A 26,858-nucleotide genomic window follows, 5' to 3' on the forward strand; every position below is an offset into this window, starting at 1 on the left:
AAGGAAACTGGTGTTAGAAGGTAGAACAGTACAGCACCAGAACAGGCCCTTCATCCCACAATGTCTGTGCCAACACAAACTCTTATCTGTCTGTACACGATCCATATCACTCCAACCTCTGCATATCTATATTCATATCCAAAAGTCTCTTCAATACCACTGTGGTATCTACCACAAACACCACTCACCACCCTCTGCAACACTTCTTCAAAATCTGCCCCTCTGGCCTCAAACCAATGGCCTCTAGTATTTGATTTTTCCATCCTGGGAAAAAGGTTCAGATTGTCTACCCTATCTATGCTTTCCCTAATTTTATATACTTCCGTCAGGTCTTCCCACAAACTCTGGCATTCCAGTAAATGATGCAAGTCTATCCAACCTAATCTATTAGGACTCCCTAATGCAGCCTGACCAAAGTCCTGTAAAGCTGCAACATGACTCCCTGACGTGTGTACTCATTGCCCCAACCTATGAAAACAAGCCTACCGTATGCCTTCTTTACCACTCAACCTGTGCTCCACTTTCAGGGAGTTATGGACTTGGGCCCCAAGTTCCCTCTGCACATAAATGCTGTTAAGGGTCACGTCATTAATTGTATATTTTCCCCCTTACATTTGACCTCCCAAAGTGCAACACTTCACACTTGTTCGGATTAAACTTCATCTGCCATTTCTCTGCCCATTTCTGTAGCAGGTCTATATCCCGGAGTATACTTTCAACAGCCTAATTTGCAAGATGAGAGGTTAGTAAACGAAATGTGGGGAAGACCCAAGCTTATCCTGAAATAAAACCATAAGAACCAGTTCTACTATCACCTGTTAATATTCAACCAACAGAAATCTATTGAAGCTATTTACCACAAACCACGACTTTTTCTGTCAAACTAATTCAAAGACTCTGAAGTCAGGCAATTTGCAAGATGCACATTCTAATCTAAGACACATGACAGATTTGACGTGCCAATCCTTTGAATACTCGGCTTATTCATAAAAAAAATCTGGGAAATGGATGTATGGGATACCACAAAACATAAATTAGCAAAAAAAATTAATTTAGAATATTAACTAAAAATAAATGTCTGCTTTTCCATGCCAGCATTATGAACGCATGAAAGCTTCTGTAAGTCAGTACCAAGAATCAATATTCCAAACTACACTGGCCAAGAAATACTGAAATATTTAAAATGTGTCCCACTTCAAATCAACTCCAGTTTTCTTTCCCAGCTTCTGCTAAATTTAATTTAGTTTAGTTTAGCTTAGAGATACAGCGCAGAAAAAGGCACTTCGGCCCAACAAGTCCGCACCGACCAGCGACACCCGCACATTAATACTATCTTCCACACACCATAGAGACAATTTACATTTATACCAAGCCAATTAACCTACAAACCTGTATGTCTTTGGAGTGTGGGAGGAAACCGAAGATCTAGGAGAAAACCAACCCGGTCACGGGGAGAACATAAAACTCCGTACAGACAGCACCCGTAGTTGGGATCGAACCCGGGTCTCTGGCGCTGCAAGCGCTGTAAGGCAGCAACTCTATCGCTGCACCACCGTGCTGCCCTAATTTGTTAGATTTGTTTCCAAAGTTTGGGAAGGTACTTATTTCACACTGACTCAATGCACAAATCATAAACCCAAGTGCCCGTTTTAATTCCTGCCGTTGTACATCGATCGAAACTCTGGCTTTTAAAAAAAAAAAAAGATAAATTGCTGTTTGGTAGGTGAGTATGTGAGGCTTGAAAGGGGCCAGGATAGAAAATTAAGGCTATCACGATATCTCTAAATAAGGCATTTTCAAAGCAATTTCCCTGCCACTCACCCAGACCTCTGTTCAGCTACATTTTGACTAACAGCAACAAGCTAATGAACAGTCCGTCTCACGGGCTGGAGCAATTTATTGGTAATTGGTAAGCTCGGAGTTGGGAAAAAGTGAAACAGTTACTGTTCTGACATTGACCAGTTATTTGTAGAAACAGCGTCTTTGGGGAAAAGCCTAAATAATACATAAGCGTATCTAGCTTCCTTCTGGAGGTGAAGAAACGTGTTGCAGGGGCTGAACTGATCGATCAACAGGCCATTGGTAAACTAGGCAGCTATGGTGCATGGTAGAAGCCATGCAGGGAAGGGGAGATTCAAGCGCTAGATTTTCTTTATTTTGAAGAAATCCGAGATCAATGTGTTGCAGACTTTATCTCCGCATAGCCAAACAGGACACAAAATATTAACATGTATTCATCTAGCAAACAATGATACTGTCATTAGTTTGAAAGATAGCAAACTGAACTTTAGCTCATTTTCAGTTTTTCAGACCTACTCATAGCTGGCTAATAAGCCTAAATATTTTGTCATCAGCTTCTCAATGTACAAGAACTTTTAACGATTTAAGTATTTCAAGGACAGCACTTAATTTTATTACAATTCTCTTTAAAGGGTTAGTTTCAGAATGTCTGCTTTGATCTAACACATCTATACTCGTGTTCATTAGCAATTACTCAGCGCAGCATCCCATAAACATAGTGGTTATAGTTTGCTCAGCCCAAGACCAGCTTCAGGCACAGCTTCCCTTTGAGCTACACACGATGTCCATACCAGCAGTGAAAAAAACCTCAATTTGTTTGATCTATTTGTGGCATAGGGGCGATTTAGGATGGTGGAGGGGCGGATTTTTCATCAAGAATTCCCTTCCAGCTGGGGCTCAACGTGTAACTGATGTTAGTTATGACCTCAGAAACTACCGTGAAAAAAATTAGTTAAAGAAAGTCTTTATCTTTATTTTGATTGGTGAAATTTGAAAATGGCAACCCATAGGTCCATTCAGTCCGTGTGATTGTCAGACAGATTCACGCCAACTGCCCCCTTTAATTTACACATATTCAGTATGAAACCAACATGCAGAGTATAAGTGCACACAAATTTATCAAACTTATTTTTGTAAAATTTTTGGTCTGATGTCTAGGGGCGCACATACAGTGAAACGCACATGATATGGTTTGGATATAGCCAAACTATGCATATAGGAATGAAAAACTGCATAGCTATCCTGTAGAATTAGGATTATTGCATTACTTCCACCTTAATGCTTCAATCTATATTTTTTCTACTTTGCCAATATTAAGTCAAACTGACGAAGATCTTTACCACACACTATTTTTCTATAAATAACTCACTTCTTTGCGCGTAAACACATACAAAATATTAAAGATTAAAATATCATTAACAAATGAGGTCATGTAGCTTCCTTTCTTCAAACAGACATAATTATTATACCAGTTGCTGCGAAATCCCTAATGCCATTGCAATACATTCTTTCTTTATGATTTCCTTAGCTGATGTTCCTTTCTTCCTCCAACATCAAATGCTCTTTCATGGCTGGTTTTAAATCTGCACAAATAGTTCTCTTGGATGAGGATGCAGACTGATCAATTCACTTTCTCATTTTACAGACACTACCTAACTTCCACTTCAAGACAATAGATTTTTGAGATTTGTTTTCTTACTGTGCCTGATACATTAATAGCACTGGCAAGAAGATATCATGTGCAGCGTGGAACAAACGTTTTGTGTTGCCTGATCAGTTTTGCCTTGCCAAAAAAGGCACTTTGCTTTCAAATGCTTGTTGCGTGTTGTTAGGTAGATCTAGGTAGATCTAGGTAAAAATATATTTTTTAATAATATGACCCAGACCTTTAATTTTGCATTTGTATCAATGCAACAAAAGGACATTCATCTGATCTACAGTCTTTCTTACTACAGTCATACTGAAATATACATAGAACGGGGAAGACTTGGGGCTTCACAGAAATCCACTGGGATTAACAGCCCAGCAAAGGTTACTTCCGCATGCTGTTCAAGTAAAATTTTAATTTGAAGTTGGCAAATGTAATTTGTTTGTATGTGCACCCCCCTGTACTAATTATAATGTAATCATCAGGGATCAAAACGTATTAAATTAAACTCACTAAAAGTGCTTTACTTGGTCTTCTGAGTACGGACACCTCATTTTCACTCTCCAACATCAAGTGCAATAAGGCAACCATTTTTAAATGTATCCCACAGAAGGCCAATCTTCAATTAACTTTAATTTTTGATCTGATTACTTTTATTCTCATTACTGCTTTAATACTTTTACATTATGAAAGCTACCTTCCATCTGAATTGGTATTGTTGAAACATCAGAATAGATTGTCCACAATTGTCAGCTGAAGACTTGCACTTACTTGATAAAAAAGACTTGCATTTATAATTTGCCTTTTATGATTTCTAAAGGTCCCAACGCATTTTACAGCTAATGAAGTACATTTGAAGAATATTCATGGTACAATTAAGATACAGCAGCCACCAGTTGCAGCAATGCACAGTCTTACAATCAGCAACGCCGTAATGGAAAAACAATCTTGTATATTTTGGGTAGGAAAGAACTGCAGATGCTGGTTTAAATCGAAGGTAGACACAAAATGCTGGAGTAACTCAGCGGGTCAGGCTGCATCTCAGGCCAGAAGGAATGGGTGACATTTCCGGTCGAGACCTTCTTCTGATTGTATATTTTGGGTTTTGGTTGAGAGATAAATATTGATCAGCAGTTTTCTCTGATGTTTGACATACTGATGTTTTACTATAGACAAGAGCGTTGCAAGTTACGATCCTGGAAAGTGTTAGCATCTCCCCAAAAAGGCAGCAGAGCTCAAAACTTTAAAACTCAAGTAGGGTGAATGTCAAAATCGACAAGTTAAAACAACTTGCCTGTTGGAAATTGTTGCAATTGTGTGATTTGGGAAGCACGGTTTTTTGAAAGTGAACTGTTCGCCACAAAAGTGGAGAGGTTACTTTTCTGCAAAGCTTTTAAGTGCTCCAGGTTACGGCACTACCAATGCAAACGTGTGCAAGACGATACTATTTTAGAAATATTCATGAACTTCACTTCTGAAAGACAACATAGTTGGCAAGAGCATTGGATGAAACTATTCAATGCTGCCAGGAAAAGTCTTTAGAAGTTGACGTTGAGCGTGTTGGATGGTGTAAATCCCGTGGGCAACAAAAGGGGAAGGCTTTGAACTTTGCATTAGTCTGTCAGAACATAAACACCAGCATATTTAGGGTAGGGTCACTGCAACAATCATAACTTTCAGGGGGTGTTCATCTCAATTCCACCTCTGCCCCCCCCCCCGCCCCCCCCCCACCCAATGTAGGAACTGTACCCATGTCAAATTGATGCTTGAGCTGCAGATGAGGAAGTGCTTCACAGGAGTGATCCCACCTGTGTCGCATCAAACAAAGTAATCAATCTTCACTCCGATGAAGTATATGTTACCTGTGGCATTCTTAAGCCTTCATTAAGTTTGTTATATTAGATCTATTATCGTGGATATTGGATGGAATTTCCCAGGGCTTTCTCTCAACCATGACAATTTTGCGTAAGGGAGGGTTGGCAATCTGTTTTCTGATCTCCTCTCTGGGCAGAAATCATCAGAAGCAGGTGCTGACCATTTGGTTACAATGATTAAGATGTGGTCAGTAGCATTGCAGAATTTCATGCCCAATATGTCAAGGCCAAATTGAAGGTCAAAAGTGATCTAATCATTCAGAATTTGCATCCAAGTTTCGGGTAGAAAACATATCTACATAGTGCAATCTAGGAAATATTGGTTACCTCTGTCACCCAATACATAGAGTTTTGACACTTGATTTAAATGGAGGTAATGATTTCTTGTACTTCAAGGACTTTTATAAATTAATAAACTATTATTTAATTACTTAACTTAAAACGTCACCAATTCTGTAATGGCTGGTCCACATTAAATGTAGAAGGGCATTAATGCAGGGAGATATGTGCTTGCAATCAGCTTTCTATAAGAGGATAGACAAAAGTGCTGGAGAAACTTAGCGGGTGCGGCAGCATCTATGGAGCGAAGGAAATAGGCAACTTTTCTGATGTTATTTGTGAATCTTTAATAAACCTATGTGGAAAATCTTTGATGGCATCTGGAGATCTGAAATGTGGCTATGCGGCCAAACTATTTTAATTGCAGTTGCTACCATATGTATATAAACAGCGCTTTTTAAACAAACCTATTGTCACAACGCAGAAGATTAGATTTGATATCTGTAAAGAAAACAGGCACTGTACAAAGTGCAACCAACTAAATCGCCAAGCAGTGATCTTGCCATCTGTGGTGATAGTGGAATCTTCTAAACAGAAACTCCTTGAATTTGGCAAAACATACTAATTGTACTACCCCCTCCATGTTTCTCTTCCACTTAAACATAATAGCTCAAATTAAATTGTTATTCAGAAATAAAGGGCACTATTTTAAAAAAGGAGATGAGGAGAACTTCTTTAGTCAGAGGGAAGTTAATCGATGGAACTCATTGCCACAGAGGGCTGTGGAGGCCAAGTCAGGGGATATTTTTGAGGCAGAGATAGACAAGTTCTTGATTAGAACGGGTGTCAAGGGTTATGGGGAGAAGGCAGGAAAACGGGATTAGGTGGCAGAGATCAGCCATGATTGAATGGTGGAATAGACCTGATGGGCCGAATGGCCTAATTCTACTCCAATAACTTGAACGTGTTATTAACTACTTTTATTGATAAACTTCTAGTAGTTGAATCCCATCTGGGGGAGTGAATTCTCATTCTTTTCTAGTAAGGGGCAGATTTTGCATGCAACATTTGCAAGTGGCGTGTGCAGTCTGCTCTGTGGTAAGCTTACAATACTAGCAAAACTGGGTGCAGTGTCACTAATTCTCCATAAAAAAGATCCTCAGTGATCTACATTGCATAATAATAGATGGGAAATTTTGAGACACTGCAAAAAATCTTCACTTCTAAGCTGGAAGGGTTGTCACGATCAACTTTGCAACCAATCATAAATCAAATGCAGGACATCACCAGTGTTAGACAATAGATAATAGGTGCAGGAGTAGGCCATTCAACCCTTCGAGCCAGCACCGCCATTCAATGTGATCATGGCTGTTACATGTTTTTGTTCAGATTTTCACAACTGCACTTTTTCATTTCTCGGTAGTTATTCATTGGAAGTGAAGCATCTGGGAAATGCTTGAAGTTGTGAATAAAATATATTAAAAATACGTGTTCATTTTTCAAATTTCTCCCGTTGGGTGTAAGTTTAGCACACCGCAGTTATCACATCTCCTTTGTTGACAGATTATTACCGTTTAATATGCAAATTGCACTGAAGACATTAAATCTACACAGTAAGTGAAACAACTACTCAATCAAAATCTAAAACTGCAACTTTTTACAGCAGATTTTAACTGTCATGACACTAATTAAGCTTTTATCTCGTTCTATGTCACCTTCCTGGATAGAGCTCGAAGCATCTACTTCACACAACATTCATCCTTGCTCCTCTTTTGATATCTACGCCATTTAAGACGCCTATTTTAGCTGCCACGTTAGCTGTTGGTGAGTTTGAGTTTAGTTCATTCTCACATGTACAGTGAAAAGCTTTTGTTGCGTGCTAACCAGTCAGCGGAAAGACAATGCATGATTACAATCCAGCCATCCACAGCGTAAAGATACATGATGAAGGGAATAACGTGAATACCATTTAGTGCAAGGTAAAGTCCGATCAAAGATAGTCCGAGGGTCTCCAATGAGATAGATAGTAGTTCAGGACGGCGCTCGAGTTGTTGGTGGGTTGGTGCAGTTGCCTGATAACAGCTGGGAAGAAACTGTCCCTGAATCTGGAGATGTGTGTTTTCACACTTCTATTCCCTTTGCCCGATGGGAGAGGGGAGAAGAGGGAGTGGCCGGGGTGTGACTCGTCCTTGATTATGCTGGTGGCCTTGCTGGCGTGTGTGTGTGTGTGTGTGTGTGTTGCAATTTAGAATTACAGTGTAGTTAGTTTAGCCAAGTATGTTGCTAATATCAAATTTATATTAGAAATATTAAGGCCCCACTTTCTGGAAAACAGTACTGCAGCACAATGCGTTCTGACTGACAGACATCAGCATGCTCATAGTTAGCCAATTATTATTTTCTTAGAAAGCCCAAATACGCATTTGCCAGAAATCAAGCATGAAAATAGTCAATTTTTTTGGTAATTTTATATATTTAACTAAATTATATGTTTCTTTCAGATATTGACATAAAATGAAAATTCCAGTCAATTCCATGATTATTTTGTCACAAAAGATGTTCCAAAATTCTATTAATGTAATTTTATCACCTTATTTTGAATGCTAAGTGTGACTGGATGAGTGAAAATTGGACATTAATAATGTAATTCCACACATTTCCAACTCTTTCTGCCATAATGCTTTGGCAAGTCACGAGAAAATAAATGATGAAAGGAAGCTGGAAAAATTAACGCACAGAAAGCAGATGGTATTATTTACAGGTGGAATTTATGCACATTCTTCATACGATTGGGAATTTTACTATTTTTTTCCAATGCTATGTATGGTGAGGTTTAGTTCTTTTCAATAGGAAAACCAGGTATATCTCACCATCTGTGTTATACCTGATTTTAGCAGAGAATTGGTGTGAGATAATGTTTTTGCAGAATGATAATAAATCTACGGAAACTTTGAGACTAAACTGGATATCATGTTTGATCACGTTAGCATTTCAAGGTGAAGCCTAATTTTGGAGGAGAGAGACGACTTTTTCCTAATCAAAACTATTGTACAACTCTTAAAGTTTGGTGCAGCTGGCTGCAACAGGTAAGAGGTGTCACCATATTTTGCTAATAAGATGGTAGACACAACCTGGTGAAAGGAGGGTGTGCGAAAGCCACAATGTGGAAAGAAGGTAAGGCTCTGTGGAGAGAATCCAAATGTAGCCACCAGCTCAGATTCCAACACATTGCTTAGAAATAGAATCTACTTCCAATGAGTTACTGAGCCCCAGTATCTCCAGTCTGATCTAGGAACTGGCTCCCTTACAACTGAGGTCAACTCACATTCTGAGGACACAGTTCGAAGGCAGCAAGCAGTCTACCACAGCCAGTGGAACCAATTTCACTATGATGGAGACTCAGCTTCAAGCCTGACCTCAGGTGTTGTCGTATGGAGGTGGAGTTTGACAGTTTCTCCCTTCGGCTGCCTGTGTTTTCTCCAGGTGATCCAATTTCCTTCCACATCTCAATGATGTGTGAGTTGGTAGGTTAATTGGCCACTGTAAATTATGCCTAATATGTAGCTAAGTGGTACAATCTGGAGGGGGGGTGGGAGGGGGGGGGGGGATGGAAGTTAATGGAAGTATGGAGTTAGTACAAATAGGATGTCGATGGTCAAACACATCTGGTGGGCTGAATGGCCTGTTTCTGCTTGTGTCTCTCTATAGGGGACAGCTGATGGGAATGCACAGTGAAATGCTTGATGAATAAGCAAACTTGCCAGAAATCACAAGTGTAATTCCAAGGGGTGTAGGATTTTGTGCAGAACCTTCCAACTGCAACCACTGGAGGAGCACTGCTTCAGGACATGGGGCTACATTGAGCGATAAGGAAGGAAAACCCAGGAACTACAGGAGAGTAATTACTTGACCTCGTATGATCCTTGGGATGAGTTGCTATGTAAATCTGGTTTGGAATGTTGTCTTTTAGTTTTAAGTTTATGATTGTCATGTGTACTGAGGTAGAATGCAAAGCTTTGTTTTGCATGCAATCCAAACAGATCAGATATACCATGCATAGATGTAATCAGTTCTAACTCAAGTAGTTTTAGTTTAGTTTAGGTTATTGTCACGTGTACCGAGGTACGGTGAAAAGCTCCTGTTGCATGCTATTCAGTGGGCAGAAAGACATTACATGACAATCCAGCCATTTACAGTGTACAGATACAATAGATAAACTTGATATTAATAACTTGAATGCCCAGGATCGAAGAAGATTGCAGAAGGTTGTGAACACTGCCCAGTCCATCACGGGCTCAGACCTCCCCACCATCAAAGGGATTTTGCGGAATCGCTGCCTCAAAAAGGCAGCTAGCATAATCAGAGACCCACACCACCCTGGCCACACACTCATTTCACCCCTGCCATTGGAAAGAAGGTACAGGAGCCTGAAAACTGTAACGTCCAGGTTTAGGAACAGCTTCTCCCATACAGACATCTGGCTATTAAACACTACAACCTCAAATAAGCTCTAACCTAGACTATTATTGCATTATTATTGTTTTTTTTGTGTGTACATGTGTGTGTGTGTATATAATCGATTGTGTATTTGTGAATATTCACACACACTGAACTTTCTTTTCTCTCTCGTTTATTATATTGTTTACAGTGTACCATGTTTACATATTCTGTTGTGCTGCTGCAAATGAGAATTTCATTGTTCTATCTGGGACGTATGAGAATAAAACACCCTTAACTTGACTGCATCCTCGATGTCCTATTTGACAGAGCTGATATACAGTCAGCATTGCACAGTGCCAGACATCACTAGTTCAGTATTATGTGCACCCATGGTGTGTGAGATTTTCACTCTGTTGTGCCTTCCCACCTGCATCAGTACTGACATGGATTAGAATTGTACATGGATGCAATGAACAGCAATTTTAAAACAAAATTCTGACAAATTTGGCAACCTGTCGTTGTTTTCAAGTCAATGGACAGAAATGCATCATTTTCATATGTGCTCAATGGTTACTTTTCAACGCTAAATCCTTTCTGGATTATGAACCACAGGCTTCTGATTGCTGGTAGATGATTGGGGAGTTGGTAAATGGGCTTGTGGTGCATTAGTCATATTTGGAAACTTTGACTAAAGATATGCTGTGCAAATCTAACTATATTAACCCTTAATGCATGCATTTAGTTATATTAGATAGTAAATAATGGCGTCATGGTGTCAATAGCGTATTTGCAATGAACACTTACTTTGTAAAGGAGTAGTGTGTAGGAAAGAGCTGCAGATACTGATTTACAATGAAGATAGACACAAAATGCTGGAGTAACTCAGCGGGTCAGGCAGCATCCCCAGAGAAAAGGAATAGGTGACATTTCAGGTGGAGACTGAGAAGGATCTCGACCCGAAACGTCACCTATTCTTTTTCTCCAGAGATGCTGCCTGACCTGCTAAGTTACTCCAGCATTTTGTGTCTATCTTCACTTCCTTTGTTAAAGTGACAAACACCACCAGTGATAAAGAAGTCACAGCAATCTCACACAAAAGATATTAAGCAGTTCACTTGTTTCTGTACTGTGATTATCAATTTATTTTTGACAAAGAAGTTCATATATATTAAACACATTTAGCATCTATTAACTAATTAATGCAATTACTGTATTCAAATTTCTAATGAAGCCTCATTATTATAGCAATGTCTATAAAATAATCATCAGAATATGGCTACAAGCTAATGAATGTTGGGAGTTGTATCCTTAAGATGCTGCTTAATATCCAAAGCAGATAAAGTTATAAAATACCCCATCTATATTTATTTTTCTCTGTGGTACCCTGATCAAATAATTCACTTTGATCCCTCATTTATGTGGGATAATAGCTTGTTTATATGGGATGATGGGGGAGAAAGGTGTGTGGTGGGTGGAAAGAAGCATGAATAGTTATCAACAAGGGGAAAAATAGAAATCAATTTAAATATGTGTAATTTGTTTTTATACTCGTTCATACATTTCCAATTTCATTTTGTGTTATTTGTCCAGGGAATGCAAAAAGATGGCATATGTAAATTCATAAAATGTAGATTCACCCTCGAATTAAGCCTCCAGGGTGTATGTATGTGCTGGTGGTTTCATTACAATATTGAGTGCAGTATTGGAGCCTGCTCTCCTGTAGTCAGGGATGATCATAAAGACCCTCTGTTGGCAATGCTCTGGTTTTTATTAGAAAATTATGTTGCTGAGTTCCAATGAGAACTTGCGATCTGTAACACCAAACCCTGTGTGTGGGACAAAAAGAATTGCTCCGCTCTCACCTTAGACTGTCCCCGACTGTAGATGTTCAATCAACCGTTTATTCTGGCGAGATATTTAGACTGATCGCCTGACTTTTGAAACAGAGCCAAATGCTAAAAAGACTAATCCATTAGAAATGAACCATTAAAACTTCTGTGTATAGGTCAAGTGGCTGTATTGTTAAACCACAGAGTGCCGTAGTGCACGGCTATCTGACAGATCTAATATTTTATTCCCCATTGTACTGTCAGTGCCATGCAGAGCTGGAGTTTGAACAGTGTCAGTAGGTACCACTGAATCACATGCTAGTCTTTGAGAAAATGTGAAATAAAACACTGGTGTTTTCTCAAGGGCTAAATATTGTCAATGTTTTTTTATGGTGATAGATTGTGGTATCTATCCTGACAACATAGTCGGTACTGACTCGATGATCTGACCGCATTTGTTCCTTTGGTACTGCGGTGCAGCAAGATGGTTGACACAAAAAAGAATCTGAGTATTCAATAGAAATTTTAAAAAAATTAACTGGATTATCAAGAACACCAGATTAATGATAGATTAATAGTGTTAAATTTCTACTAAAGCAAAGTTACATAGCCTCCTAAAACACTTGCACAAATAATTATTGCAGCCAATTTACTTTCTTTAACTAGTGACTAAAGTAAGCTATTAAAATAAGTTATCTTTAGCGTCTTTTAAAATCGTAGATTTTGTTCAGACGTGCGGCTAAAACTGCAGCGATGTGGTTAATTTATGGTGATAATTTATTGTGATAATGCAATCCACTCCATTACGACTCTAATTCATTAAAGCACTCTTTCTCAACAGAATGCATCTATATTAATGCCCAGACACCTTTACTGATTACAATGGAATCCCATTCTGGCATCTTTTTGCAGTGATAAGTTTGCATTTATAAAGTTGTATCATACACCACATAGATGAATGCAGCATCACAGGCAGTATGATTTAAAAAAATTAATAATACAACCATGGCATTGTGTGTTCTTTAATTAAGTTCCTTTTCCCATATATTAAAAGCCAAGATGATGATGAAAATATTGCAGCTCTTCTGTTTCCAAACAAGGTTTTCTCACTGTTCTGCAAAGCCACGGCTCATTTAATTCTAGAATTCATTTGTTCTCCCCATCATTGCTTTCCTCTAGGTGTTTGTTATTTTCTTTCTGAACGCAGAGACAAAACATAATGGCTTCAGATCCAACACCCAATACTCAGCATGAAACACAACTTGGTATTCCAGTGCAAGTTAGAGCCACTGACAGAGGCTAATCAACCAACACCACTCTCCCTATCCTAAACTGAAAATAATCAAGGGTAAGACAGACACAAAAAAGCTGGAGTAACTGAGTGGACCAGACAGCATCTCTGGAGCCTATTCCTTTTCTCCAGAAATGCTGTGTGGCCCGCTGCAGCTTTTTGTGGCTGTCTTCGGTTTAAACCAGCACCCGCAGGTCCTTCCTACACATAATCTTTCCCTTTTCTCTGAATCCAATGAGAACCTCTGAAAGGGATAATCCAGCCTGCTCCAGAAACTCCATGAAATTATCCCTAGAAATGAAAAGGCTTCAAAATGGATGCAGATGTACATGCTCACAGAATGGTGCCATCATTTGTATCCCATGACTGGCTGACAGCCTTGCGCTGAAATAAATCAAATGTTGTGAAATGCCTTGAGAATAAATTGCCATTTAAATGCATTTTCCAAGCATTTCATAATCGCCAGTGTTAAATTTGGAAAAATGTTAGGCGTATGATAATAAATGGTGTTTGTATACTTGTCTCATTGTTTTAGTGAGACTAACTAGCGCAATGATTCATGAAAATCAGAAATTTAATTATGTGTTATTCAATCCGTGTTAACGCCATTTTACAGCCAACAAGTCCACTCTTACTTCCCATTTTTTCCGTCTTAAGTATTTTCTTCAAATGTTAAGCCAGCATGCTACCAGTCAAACTTCAATGGCTTGTTTCTGGTAACACATTCCTTAATTTAATAGCCATTGCTTCCAACGTGCCCAACATACTCCAATATTAAATCTGTTTTATTGCTTCCTTGTCAAACTGATGCACCGAATAAAGTGGTACTGGGATTCTAGGCGAGAGATTGTGATCATAAGGCAAGTGGGCAGGATTCCTTAACTCCCATCGTGTGCAACTGAGATGCTGCACTCCCTAAAGACCAAGTTCTATGGTGATATAATGAGGTGTTACACAAGGCACTTCTCCGAGACCGAGTATAACAACGTGATTGGGAATCTCCTATCAGCGATCAAACCTGCCCTCTTTATTGCGAAATTCAAAAGGTGAAATGTCACTAAAGTTCAAATTGCTCTGTAAACCAGCCACAATCTCAAAAAAAAACACTCAGCAAGTCTTACAAAACTGGCGAGCACAGGAATTCAGTCTGCGCATCATTGCCCAACATTGCAACCTTGTCTTGTGTTATATGAAAGAAAATCATGCTACTGGAACTGCGATGACTTACTTATTCTCTTTGGGGGGTGCGGGGGTTGAACGTTTTTAATAAGAAAGCAATGAAAAAAGAAATCATCGACTTTTTCTGAGTGATAATTATTTTTCCTGGACCAGCTTTTTCGTGCCTGGATCGAGGGGCTTCAAACTGCGAGGATAATTATGAGGATAATTCTCTCGCCCGCTTCCTCCCCCAAACCGAAGCAGATTTTAATTTTAATTTTGCAGCCGACCCCGGTCTATAAATTCCTGGCATCATCTTTGCTGACTCATAACTCGAGAATGCACACTCACTAGGGGAGTCACGGTCGGCAATCGGTTTTATTTCCACACTGTGGCGAGAGGTCAGACTGGTTGCATCCACCGTCCCTAGGAGACGCTGCAACAGGTCCCCGGCGTGGTTCGCCAGGCTCGGGAAGTCGACTGAAATTGCAGGTGTGAAATAACCATGCAACAAACACGGGCTTGACTTTTATTTTTACGGACTCCACAGAATAAAGCACAACTGGCTGCCCACGACAGCATGAGGTTTCAATCAAGGGCCTGGATTCTTCTTCTCTCAATTGCAAAGTTAAACTGATTTATCTTTACAGACTTTAAGAAGTCAGAAATAAAACGAGGAGGCACTGATCTGCTGCCAGGCTCCAGCAGCGCCTCCACTGGTCACGTTTAATGACACATATGGTTCCACGTAGCAGCGCTGCGGCTGCGACAGCAGCAACAGAAAAAGCCTATCGCTCCTCGTATTTCATGCTCCAGTTATACTGCACCTAGCCGTATAATAATAGACTAGCACAACCTGTGGTCTCCACCCGGGCAAAGCTGATTGCCGTCAAATAGGCAAATCAATGAAACTCTGCTGCCCGCTATAAACAATGGGGATGTTGGTTCAGCCCTGACTTGAGAAACATTAATGCTGGAGGGAGACACAAAATGCTGGAGTAACTCAGCGGGACGGACAGCATCTCTGGAGAGAAGGAATGGGATCCAGAGATGCTGCCTGTCCCGCCGAGTTACTCCAGCATTTCGTGGTCTATCTTCGGTGTAAACCAGCATCTGCAGTTCCTTCCTAAACATTAAAGTAGATTCTCAAGTTAACCTTTTTTTCTTTTTTTTCCCACGTTAGATGCGGCAGAAGTGACCAACAAGGTCCAGTAAATGTCAGGCAACGCCACCCTTGCTGGGAACGCCACTACCTCGACACTGAATTAGGAGATACCGTGGTACACTGTAGCGCTGGTACAAAAGGCAGCATTGATGTGGTAATATCTAACAGATCTGATCAGATTAAATGTTTTCTTATCTTAGATTATTTTGTTGTGGTGCTTGGATGACATTTTTTTTCCCAACCTAATTTTGGAATTTCCAACCATTTTTCAGTTGTTGTTTTTTACCCATTGCGTTCTTCCGCCTCACAGCGAGTCCGGCTGATAGTTGCAGCAGCTAGTGGATCAGCGCTCATTTTTCACAGGACGTCGCAGCGAGGCGACTGGCAGGGCATTTGACTCTGGGCAACTTTATGTCCTAGCGTCCGCCTCGCTAACATGCAGATATTTACGCCCCTCCCGCCCCCCCCCCCCATCCCCACATCCTTTCCTAAATAAGTGGGATGAACTCCACACCTCAAATCTGCCCACTAAATAAGTGGGATGAACTCCACACCTCAAATCTGCCCAAATGGTCAACGTATACCTGGATTCAAAAATAGGGATTTTCTGGTCAGGCACATTTCCCACCCAACTTAGACACTGATCGATTTACAAATAAGAGAGACAGGGAAGTCTCACACCCAACTGATATTTCTATAGAGGACAGAGCTTAAAAATGGAGTCAGAGGGACTCCAGATGTCAGAATCTTGAACAGAAGACAAAGCGCTCTAGAAAAGCTGAGGAAGGGTCCTGACCCAAAATGCGTTCAGTCCATTTCCCTTCCCAGGTGCTGCCTGTCCAGTTGAGTTCCTCCATTAATTTGTGTCTTGCTCAGGAATTTGACATGTTGTCTCCGAATGCATTATGCCAGATTTGAATCTGTGTTTAAGGATTCCATGTTGCAATTAGAGCGATGGCAATATTCATCTATCCACGCGCTGCATATTGAGCAGAGCCAGTGAAATAGATGGCACTGCAATGCCAAGCAGAAGGTGCAAGAAGCAGTACAGGAATGTGGCACGAAGAACGGTGGTGAGCTTGGATCAGGAGAATGGAGCTGGCTAATTTGTGCATTTTCTTCTCTCGTATGGAGCAGGCACAGTATCAAAGGTGCAAGTAGAAGGGGGTGGGAGGAAAGGGCCAAATTACTATTTTGTGAGAGGAAACAGTTGTTTGCAATACAAGAGTGGGTCAATGAAATGAATTCAGCACTTGGTGAGAGGGCTTCAAGTTGTTTATCTTTTATTAGCTATCTTTTACTATTATCCAAGGCTTGGATAGAGTGGGTGTGGAGAGGACGTTTCCACTAGTGGGAGAGCTTAAGGACTAGAGGTTATAGCCTCAGAATTAAAGGACATTTCTTTAGGAAGAAGATGAGGAGGTATTTCTTTAGTTGGAGGGTGGTGAATCAGTGGAATTATTTGCTACAGAAGGCTACAGAGGCCAAATCAATGGATATTTTTTAAGGCAGAGATAGATAGATAGATTCTTGATTAGTATTAGGTGCCAGGGTTACGGGCAAAACGTAGGAGAATGGGGTTCAGAGGGAGAGATAGATCAGCCATGATTGAATGGCAGAGTAGACTTGATGGGCTGAATGGCATAATTCTGCTCCTATCACTTGTGACCTTATAGGGCCTGTTCCACTCAGCGGACTGCCGGCGACTGTCAAGTTCCCGGCAGTCGTCTGAAAAACCGGGAACTGGAATGGCGACTATCAGAGTGGAACAAACACATCGCAAAGCCGGGCGTCAGAGAAAGCGGGGGGAGCACTGTCTGAAATTCACACGGTGCAAAGCCAAGGTGATACAGACACACACCGCGGTGAACAGGAAGGTTAAGACGGCTAGCACAGTGTACGGTGAGTACTTTAAAAGAGGGGGGAGGGGAGAAGGGGAGAGGAGGAGTGGGTACACTTTTAAGAAGCCAGACAACTTTTAATTAGCCAGAGATACACAGCTGTGAAGTTTGGCAGGCATTTAACATTACCGGTCGATTTTCCTTGGTTCTGAAAACTCGTGCTTACGTTTTTATTCCCCCAATGATCCAATGAAAATGCCCGGTCAGCAAAGGCGATTAATTAAAACTAACTACGATTACCCCGACTACCTATAACTACATGGCGACCCCACTACAACTGCACCTACGACTACAGGATTATTGATTTTCTCCATGGTGACCAATTTTTGGTCACAGAAAAATTTTCAACATGTTGAAAAATTTGCGGCAACCATACTGAGGCCGCGACTAGTTCCCAGAATGCGGGAACTCCTCGTGACCATAAAGGAGACTCACCAGAGACCACCAGCGAACATGTGGCGACCATGTGGCAATCTTGTGGCGAGCGCAGTCTCCTGCACTCGCCTAAAAAGTCACCTAAGTGGGACAAGCCCTCATGACTACCTCTAATTAAAGAGCAGATCATGGAAACATGAGTTGAGAGGAGTTGGCACTTTACTGTAATACAGTTTGCAATAGTAAATAAAATGTCAATGATATTCTGCAGCTTGCAAAACTAACACAACTTACGTTGACAAGAATGTTTATCCCTTAAATCAGAAAATAGCTCTACAGGACCTCACGGGTCAATGTGCCAAGTATATTGCAGATAACGTGCCCCGAATGATGCCCAATAGCATTATAGAAAATCTGGGTATAAAGACATCAACATGGAGTGAACTAGTTAAATGACTTTGCCCCTGGATTGAATGCTGGAACCCTGCACGGTTGAGAGGGTGAAGTTAAGGGAGCAATTGTTGGGTTGAGAAGTACCTTGACAGGGACAATGAGAGTGAGAATGAGTACCAGGTTGCCATGGAGCAACAGATTTCTTTCCAAAGTTGAAAAGGCAGTTTTAAATAAGTTTTTTTTTGGTGGTTACACGATGAATTGAAATCACGGCATTCGAACTGGGAGAAGCAGATCTATTGAATGTGCAGATTGGTGATGGTGAATGAGGATGGATGATGAGATGGGTGATCCTACTATGGTTCTGTGAGGCGGAGGACAGAGTGGCAAGTGGACGAGTGCAGGGTCCTGCCAGATACAGTGGAGCAGAGATCAACCTTGTGCCCATTCACAGATCTCACCCACCTAGACTCATAGAGTCATGCAGCGTGCGTGGAAACAGGCCCTTTGGCACAACTTGCCCACACCGGCCAACATGCCCCATCTACACTTGTCCCATCTGCCTGCATCCCTCTAAACCTATCCTATCTACGTACCTGTCCAAATATTTCTTAAACGTTGTGATAGAACCTGCCTCAAATACGTCTGCTGGCTGCTTGTTCCATATACCTACCACCCTTTGTGTAAAAAAGTTGCCCCTCAGGTTCCTATTAATTCTTTCCCCCCCAGCCCCCCGTCACCTTAAACCTATGTCCTCTGGTTCTCCAACAAACATGTTTCTTGCCTCTGTATTTGCTTAAAACCAGCCTAATCTCTAAATATTTCTTCAGAGCGGGAGAATACAGTGACATGATACATTAACTTTGTTTGCCTATATGCCTAATCTGCTGAGTATTTCCAGCATTTTCTCCTTTCATTTCTCAGACTAATACCTTGCATCGGCACTTTCAGTAGTCAGGTACTAAAAGTACTGACAACAGGATGTACAGCTTGACTGTTTAATAATGTGCTATCAACCATTTTCTCCAATCCGCTGCCAACGAGCTTAGAGGATGACCACATCGCTTAGAATGATAGATTTTCATATAATTGTGATTAATGACTGCTTCCTCACAAAAATGCCAATAGCCAATATCTGTTCAATTGTATAAAAGTTTTTTTTGTGTAACCCTATTGTGTTTGACATGATGAGGCTGAATTGAAATCAGCAAATGTTATTTATCTGTTGTCAATGGCTTAAAAATACCCTTGTTTGTTACAAAAAAAAAAGAATGACAATAAAGACCTTTCAATGTTTTTTGTTTGAAGTCTCTAAATGCATTCCAAATAGTGCACTATGCAATGATGCTTCTTTCCTGCTATCTCACTGCCATTAGGCACTGAATCCTTGGGATCACTATTAGCAATGGTATGCAATTTTATTTCTCATTTTGCGCCCATAATGGACAAACAAAACCTTTAAATATCTGGCTTTATTCAGCAGTAATGGTGAACCCAGGATTAAAAACACCAATATCATAGAGACATAAGCCATTCAGCTGTGAGATGTTTAAAAACTTCAGCTGAGATCGCACCCTTCCCCTTCTAAAGATGTAATGATAGAGTGGGCTCTGGAAAATGTTCAAATAGCAGTAAAAATGTCAAGGGAAGAAATAGTCTCAAACAGAATAGTTCACAACTTTAAAGGGGTCACATTTTAAAAGTTGCAGCACGGGGTAAATCTTGGGTCATGTTTTGGCCCTTTCAATTAAATCGAGCTGATTTACAGTTTTCTCCTCAACATTTTCTCAACAATTTCTGTGCCTCTGCCTCTGCCTCGTGCTTAATCAGTCATGGATTATGAAAATTGAATCACACCCACAAGTTGCATTAGCATCCTGGACGCTGACACAAAAATGCACTAAACAGATCTTCTCTGCTTTACATTAGTTTTGAAGTTAATGATATTATGAAAGAGGAACTGATTTGTAAGCCTGTTGAAAAGCAAACAAACATCTTACATGTGGGTACTAAATCCTTGCAGATGTAACCTCCGGTTTCTGAGTAAACTAACAAGTTAAAACAAGATTTAAATGAATAAAGAAACACATACATTTTAAATACTGAATATCTTAGGTCATTCATTACTGTGCAATTCCATGTCTGGATTAACTGTGGACATCATGAGAAATCATTTGTGAAACATGGTTCAAAAAACAAAATAAATAAAACTTCTGGAATTTGAAGGAAAATTGAATCATCAATCAAGAGCTTCTCATAATTTTAATTTAAAACATTAACTGTTTTAACATTTTGAAGCATCATAGTTCAGGAACTGTCAGGAAAAAATCCAAAAGTTGAATCCCACCACACTGTAGCTACTGCTTTAACCAAAGCAGTGAAATTGAGTTGAGAACAGAAAAAATAAAATCAATGGTTTTTATTTTGTTGAAATAGTCATTGCTGACAAATTAGTTTCTAACTCTTGAAGAATCCATCAATTTTGGTCTTGTTCAATAAATAAAATGAAACATCGGAAATAGCAGATATTTCTTCCGCAAGGCCAATAAGTGATGGGTAAAATATTATGTCCTTGCTAGCGATTCTCATGGAAGAATAAAAAGTGATGCCTCAAAGCATGTATTTAAGAGAGGAATTGGTTTATTGGTCTTGTAGAAAGATCCAAAGCTCCATCAAGATGCGGCCACATATAATCTTGAATTATTCCAGAGTGAAGTGTGCCGTTTATCCATCTTGCCATCTCTTCCAGGAACTCGCTCCACCAGACACATTCCCACTGCAGTCACAGATAACTTATTTGACAGTCATGAGGTTGGTACCTCTCTGTCTCCTCAGGCACGAATTGGTGAACAGGGTAGTGCTTTGAACTGCTTACACAGTGTTGTTTCTCTGGGTGCAACAGGGTTCCAAAGGAGCAGCCACGTAAGCTGCAAATCTGGGTCTGGAATCATTCCAAGTTCCACAGGAAAAAGGTACAGCAATTTATTAAATATTAGCATGCTCTATATTCACAAATTGTATGAATACAATGTGTGCATTTTGAAGTTGGAGGAGAAAGTTAGGGTTTTCAATGTCACCATTCCATAGAAACAACTTTGATCTACACTCCTTCTATTCATTTGTGTTTTAATGAAAAATTCCAGGTTACCACCTGTGTTTATAACCCTTCTGTTTGATGTCACTTAGTGGGGCTGCACTCTACAGACCTATGCCATTTGTTAAATTCCTGTTACTTACTGCTATCTACCATTCCCCTACACCAGCCACTCTACCAAGCATCTGGCCACGTACCAAGTCACAATATACTCAGTATTCTCCAAATAAATATTCCATACATAACTCTCACTGCATCCAAGAGGATTGGATTTTTATGTAATATTCTCTGATAGTTTTGAGTATTTTGATAGCTGCTATCATAAAGAAAATACTCTAGGTAAACAAATAAACATTGGCAGACTAAATGATACGAGGCAATATCCTTAATTTCCCACCACCAGTTTTCTAAATACATTAGGCAATTCATTTTCTTCGGGGAAATAATTTTTTAAAAAGGAACAGATCGCTACTGGAGAAACCGCAAAAATCTGTACACACTTGCTTTCACAGGAGAGAGCCAGTGTGGCTTTCAGTAGGTGAGCATTTTCAGTAGTCATGTCACAGAATTAATGACGAAATAGCTAGCTGGATTAAACATTGGCTTGGCAAGAGAAAACAGGATATGATGATAAATGTGAAAAAGGTCTAGGTGGAGGTTATGGATGATTGAAGTTTGCTAGCAGTCATTCAGGTCTACTGTTTCCATATTCATAAATAATATGAAGCGATGCACTTTTAATAAAATTATGAAGTTGGCCAGACACAAGCAGCTAATTTGCTCGGGCGATGAATATAAACTATTTCAAAAGCATTTAAAGGGATCTAAACAATTATGCAAATAGGCTAAGGTACGGTGGATTGATTTTAATGCAGACATATAAATGTAAGGCAATGCATACTGCAACAGGAAACACATGCCAAATATGCCAAATGAAAGGATGTCCATTAACAAAGGTGGAAAAGAAAAGCACTTGGGTGTGATTATTGATGATTCACTGGATGTTTCCAGTCAGTGGAAAGCTGTTACGAACAAGGTAATCAAGTATTGGGATGTATCTCAAGGGCATATGATTACAAGTCAAAACAAGTGATTTTAACTTTCCGTAGATCTGGAATACTGGAAGTATTTTTGAGAACCCCACTTCAAAGAACATCTCCAGAATAGTGTTGTTTTGAGTGTAGCAACATAAATTTTTCTCGGTCTTCAAGGTTAAATTATCAAAAAAAAATTCACAGGACTGAGAAAAAATAAGATTACAAGATCTCAAATAGATCTCCTAAACAAGCTACAAGAATAAATTAATATTACCAATTTATTTCATTAGAACTATGAATATAGAACTATCGAAACCAGTATAAATTTACAAAGTTCAAGTTTGTCTCGAGGTGTGGATTTTATCCATGATAATATGAATGTCTGTCAAAAGCATTTAACTCTTTTAAAGAAATAGCTGGATAAAATCTGGTTTGATTATTATTGGTTACATATGGACTGAGGTGCTCAAACCCTTCATGAAATATTATGGTTCCTTTGTTACTTGAGCTATGAAAATATCATCTGTGAAAAATGAAGATCAAAAACTGCAAACATTGGAAGTCTGAAATATAAACAGAAAACGCTGCAGTCAGCACCTCGGGCAGCATCTGTGGAAAGCGAAACAGATTTAACATTATAGGCTGAAGACTCGTTGAAGAAAACAAGTCAGTCTGAAGAAGGGTACTGACCTAAAATGTCACCTATTCCTTTTCTCCAGAGATGTTACCTGACCCGCTGAGTTACTCCAGCCTTTTGTGTCTGTCTTTGGTTTAAACCAGCGTCTGCAATTCCACCCTGCGCAAGTTAGTCTCAAGTTCTGGAGAGCATGGGGAAGATGTGACGAGCACAAAGTGAATATTTCAGACAGGGTGGGGGCAGGTTTGTCCTGGGGATAAGATCTAAATGATTTATCTGCTCAGTGGATTAAATGAGGTGTTAAAGAACGAGAATGTAGTCCATTGTGTATAAAATCTGTGAAATGAGTTAAGGCCCTGTCCCACTTACGTGTCCTTGGCACGCAAATTACGCTACCTCGTCATCACTTTGAGGCGCACGGGCATCGTGTGGCCGCGCGGGGCCGGTCCCACTGAGAAGCGCGGAGGGGTATGGAGTTGTGCGCGGTATCGCGCGGCGCTCCGGGATTTTGTAGCGAACAAAATCTTCGCGCGCCATCAGCCTGTCGCGTAACTGACGGCCAAAGTGGGACAGGCCCAAGACCCTGGCGCGATGCAACGTCTCACCTCCAACAGCAGCAGAAGCAGGCAAACGATCGCCGAACTCGACCTGGGGCTCACGGCCGTTGCGGTCCGGATCCGGCCCCACTCCTACTCCCAGAGCGGGGCCAAGACGATGGGAGATAGACACAAAATGCTGGAGTAACTCAGCGGGACCGGCAGCATCTCTGGAGAGAAGGAATGGATGACGTTTCGAGTCAAGACCCTTCTTTCAGACTGAAGAAGAGTCTCGACCCGAAACATCACCCATTGCTTCTCTCCAGTGATGCTGCCGGTCCCGCTGAGTTACTCCTGCATTTTGTGTCCATCTTCAAATGACGTCACGTGATCCAGATGGCTGTGCAGCCGCATGAAGTTGCTCGCGACCTTCGCGGGACCGTCGCGCCTCAACGCGACTATGAGGTCGCGTAATTAGCGTGCCAAGGACACGTAAGTGGGACAGGGGCTTTAGAGAGCATGGAAGCAAGGGACATCAGATGTTGGTTTATTAAAGAAGACAGAGTCCAGCAGATCAAGCAGCATCTCAGGAGAACATGTATAGATGACTTTGCGGGTCAGGACCCATCTGATGTCTGAAAAAAAGGTCCCGACCCTAAACGTCGTCTTTCCATGTGTTCCTGAGATGCTCTCAGTCCCGCTGAGATACTCCAGCACTCAGTCTTTTCTGCAGTTTGAGAGTGAGAACACAAAGGAATGGGAATGTTGTGAAGAGCAGGGATGCAGGACTCACCCATTAGCACATCCTGACCTGCTGCCATAGCAAGACTAATCTAATGTACCAGAGTTTTCTTCAAACTTTGAATGTGCGGCCATGAAGACAATAGTTATTTAATTCCAGCCCGACAAGGAAATCTTTGATTTAATCTGCTCCGAACCCTCTCTGGTTTTGATTGCAATGTCCCACCGGAAGTACCAGACCATTCAGTAAAGGTGTATTGGAATTGTTCCTTCAGCCCAGTCACCGCTTCTCACCACATTATGTTCTATATCAAGCACTTATATAAGATCTTTGGGGGATTATTGGCGGCTGTTTCCATCCAGCCGAGGAAAGTTTCTGGGATGTATTTTTATGAAACTAAGTCAGGCGGTTGTGTTCCTCTTGGCACCAAAGGCCAATGTGTAGAGCTCAGCAAGATCTGGATTGCCTGAGAGCCCAGCTGTGTTCAGTCACGTCATGAGGTGCCACCCTCTTCAAGGTACTCAGTCCCATGGTCAATTAAAAAATGAGGCAGTCAGAACCTTTTTCCCAGGATTGGAAATTTCCCAACCCTAGAGGGCATAGCTGTAAGATGAGAGGGGGAAAATTTAATGGAGATGTGTGGAGCCTGGTGTCCACCATTGTCAGGGATGGTGGTAGAGGCAGATACGATAGTGGTGTTTAAGAATCTTTTAAATAGGCACATGGAAGTGCAAGGAATAGAGGGATATTGATCCTGTACACAAGCAGATAAGATCAGTTTAGCCCAGCATCATGTTCAGCACAAACATTGTGGACTGTAGGCGTTGTTCCTGTGCTGTCCTGATCCTGTTCCTGTGCTGTTCTGGGGGACCCGGGGGAAGAATAATGGATGGGATTTATATAGCGCCTTTCTAATACTCAAGGCGCTTTACATCGCATTATTCATTCACTCCTCAGTCACACTCGGTGGTGGTAAGCTACTTCTGTAGCCACAGCTGCCCTGGGGCAGACTGACGGAAGCGTGGCTGCCAATCTGCGCCTACGGCTCCTCCGACCACCACCAATCACTCACACACATTCGCACACATTCACACACAGGCAAAGGTGGGTGAAGCGTCTTGCCCAAGGACACAATGACAGTATGCACTCCAAGCGGGATTCGAACCGGCTACCTTCCGGTTGCCAGCCGAACACTTAGCCCATTGTGCCATCTGTCGTCCCGAAGAAGAAGAAGCCATCACTGCCGGCCCGCGACCAACTTCTACCGCGGGTCCGGCATGGACTTACCATCACCCCTGGAGGGGAGCTTCGACCGCCGGCCCTGTAGTCTACGGTGCTTCTGGCTGCGGCGGAGACTTTAAATCTCGACCGATCGGCCTACACCATCTTAAAGCCGCGGTCTCCGGTGAGGAAGAGCCGATCGTGGACTGACTCTGGACTCTGGTCCTGTACACGGGGGGGAAATGGAGGAGGACTGGCCAAATGTTGTGCCTTCCACCACAGTGATGAATGCTGTGGTGGATGTTTGTGTTACAGTTTTATTGTGGTTGTGTGTTCTTTATTATTGTACTGCTGCTGACAACCCAAATTCCACCGACCCTGGTTGTGTGGCAATAAAATTATATCTATCTATATCTATCTATCTATGAGCCTCGAGCTTCAATTGGTTGCTAGACCTTTGTGCTTAATAATGGGTAAAGTATTAGAACATTGCAGGCCCACCACCTTTTCTCTTCTGGCATCTTCCAGCAACACTCTACTGCTGTTTATTCACATCTGCAGAGGACAATGATCGAATATCTTCCAAATAAAAGCCACCATTCTGAGATAGAGATATTATTGTTTTAATGCGTACTACTGGAGTAAAATAAAGAACCTTGACAGTCAAAAGTCATATAAAAGAATATAGACACAATGGGAATGGGTGACGTTTCGGGTCGAGACCCTTCTTCGAACTGAGGAAGGTAGATAGATAAGGAAGTGTAAGGTGTGAAAACGGGACAAAGGGAATGGAGTTCAAGGAAATTGTAGAATAGATCATTGTTAGCTGGGAGAAGGTAACAACAAACTTTTGTGCAAAAGTCCACCTGCGAGCATAGCTTTTGCTTCGGTATGAGCAATGACACTTCGTAGTCTGACTTTATCGGCCAGGGGTTCGAAATAAACGCAACCCCTGGTGACACATATAAAAAAACTGCTTGACATTAAAAGTAGTCTAATCATGTGCCACAAGGGAATCTTTCCATTACAATGTTGCAATGGAGAAAGAGTGAAAGGATTTGCTGCAAAGATAACAAAATAGGAGGAAAAGCATAAAGGAAATAAATTACTGGCTTTTTTTATCAGAAGTTGGAAATCTGATGTGTTGTATTTGTGAAGATTTTAAGAGCCCGACAAAATGATTCTGAAGACTGTATCGATAATAATGTTTACTTGCACAGCTATTTACTGCATTTCAGAACCCTAATAAATATGACTCAATGTTGGCAACAGTTACATAACCAATCTTTATTTATGTACATCTTTACTTGCACCAGATTTTAGATGTTTTTAAGTTTATTAGATTTAGATTGTTTTAAATGGTCCTATGAGTGTAAGTGGAAATCAGGTACATAAGAAATTGGTTTTGGAGGGGGGAGGAGGGAGTTGGATGGAGTCG

The 26,858-nt window shown here is 41.0% G+C and overlaps 1 protein-coding gene across 5 annotated transcripts in view; it reads right to left on the reverse strand.

Moving 5' to 3' along the window:
• The window catches only part of zfhx3 (zinc finger homeobox 3), a 1,217,643-nt gene that overhangs the window by 208,507 nt on the left and 982,278 nt on the right, over nucleotides 1-26,858 (reverse strand). The window lies entirely within an intron of this gene.

Source organism: Amblyraja radiata, chromosome 17, assembly GCF_010909765.2.
Source record: "Amblyraja radiata isolate CabotCenter1 chromosome 17, sAmbRad1.1.pri, whole genome shotgun sequence".
NCBI classification, from domain to species: Eukaryota; Metazoa; Chordata; class Chondrichthyes; order Rajiformes; family Rajidae; genus Amblyraja; species Amblyraja radiata.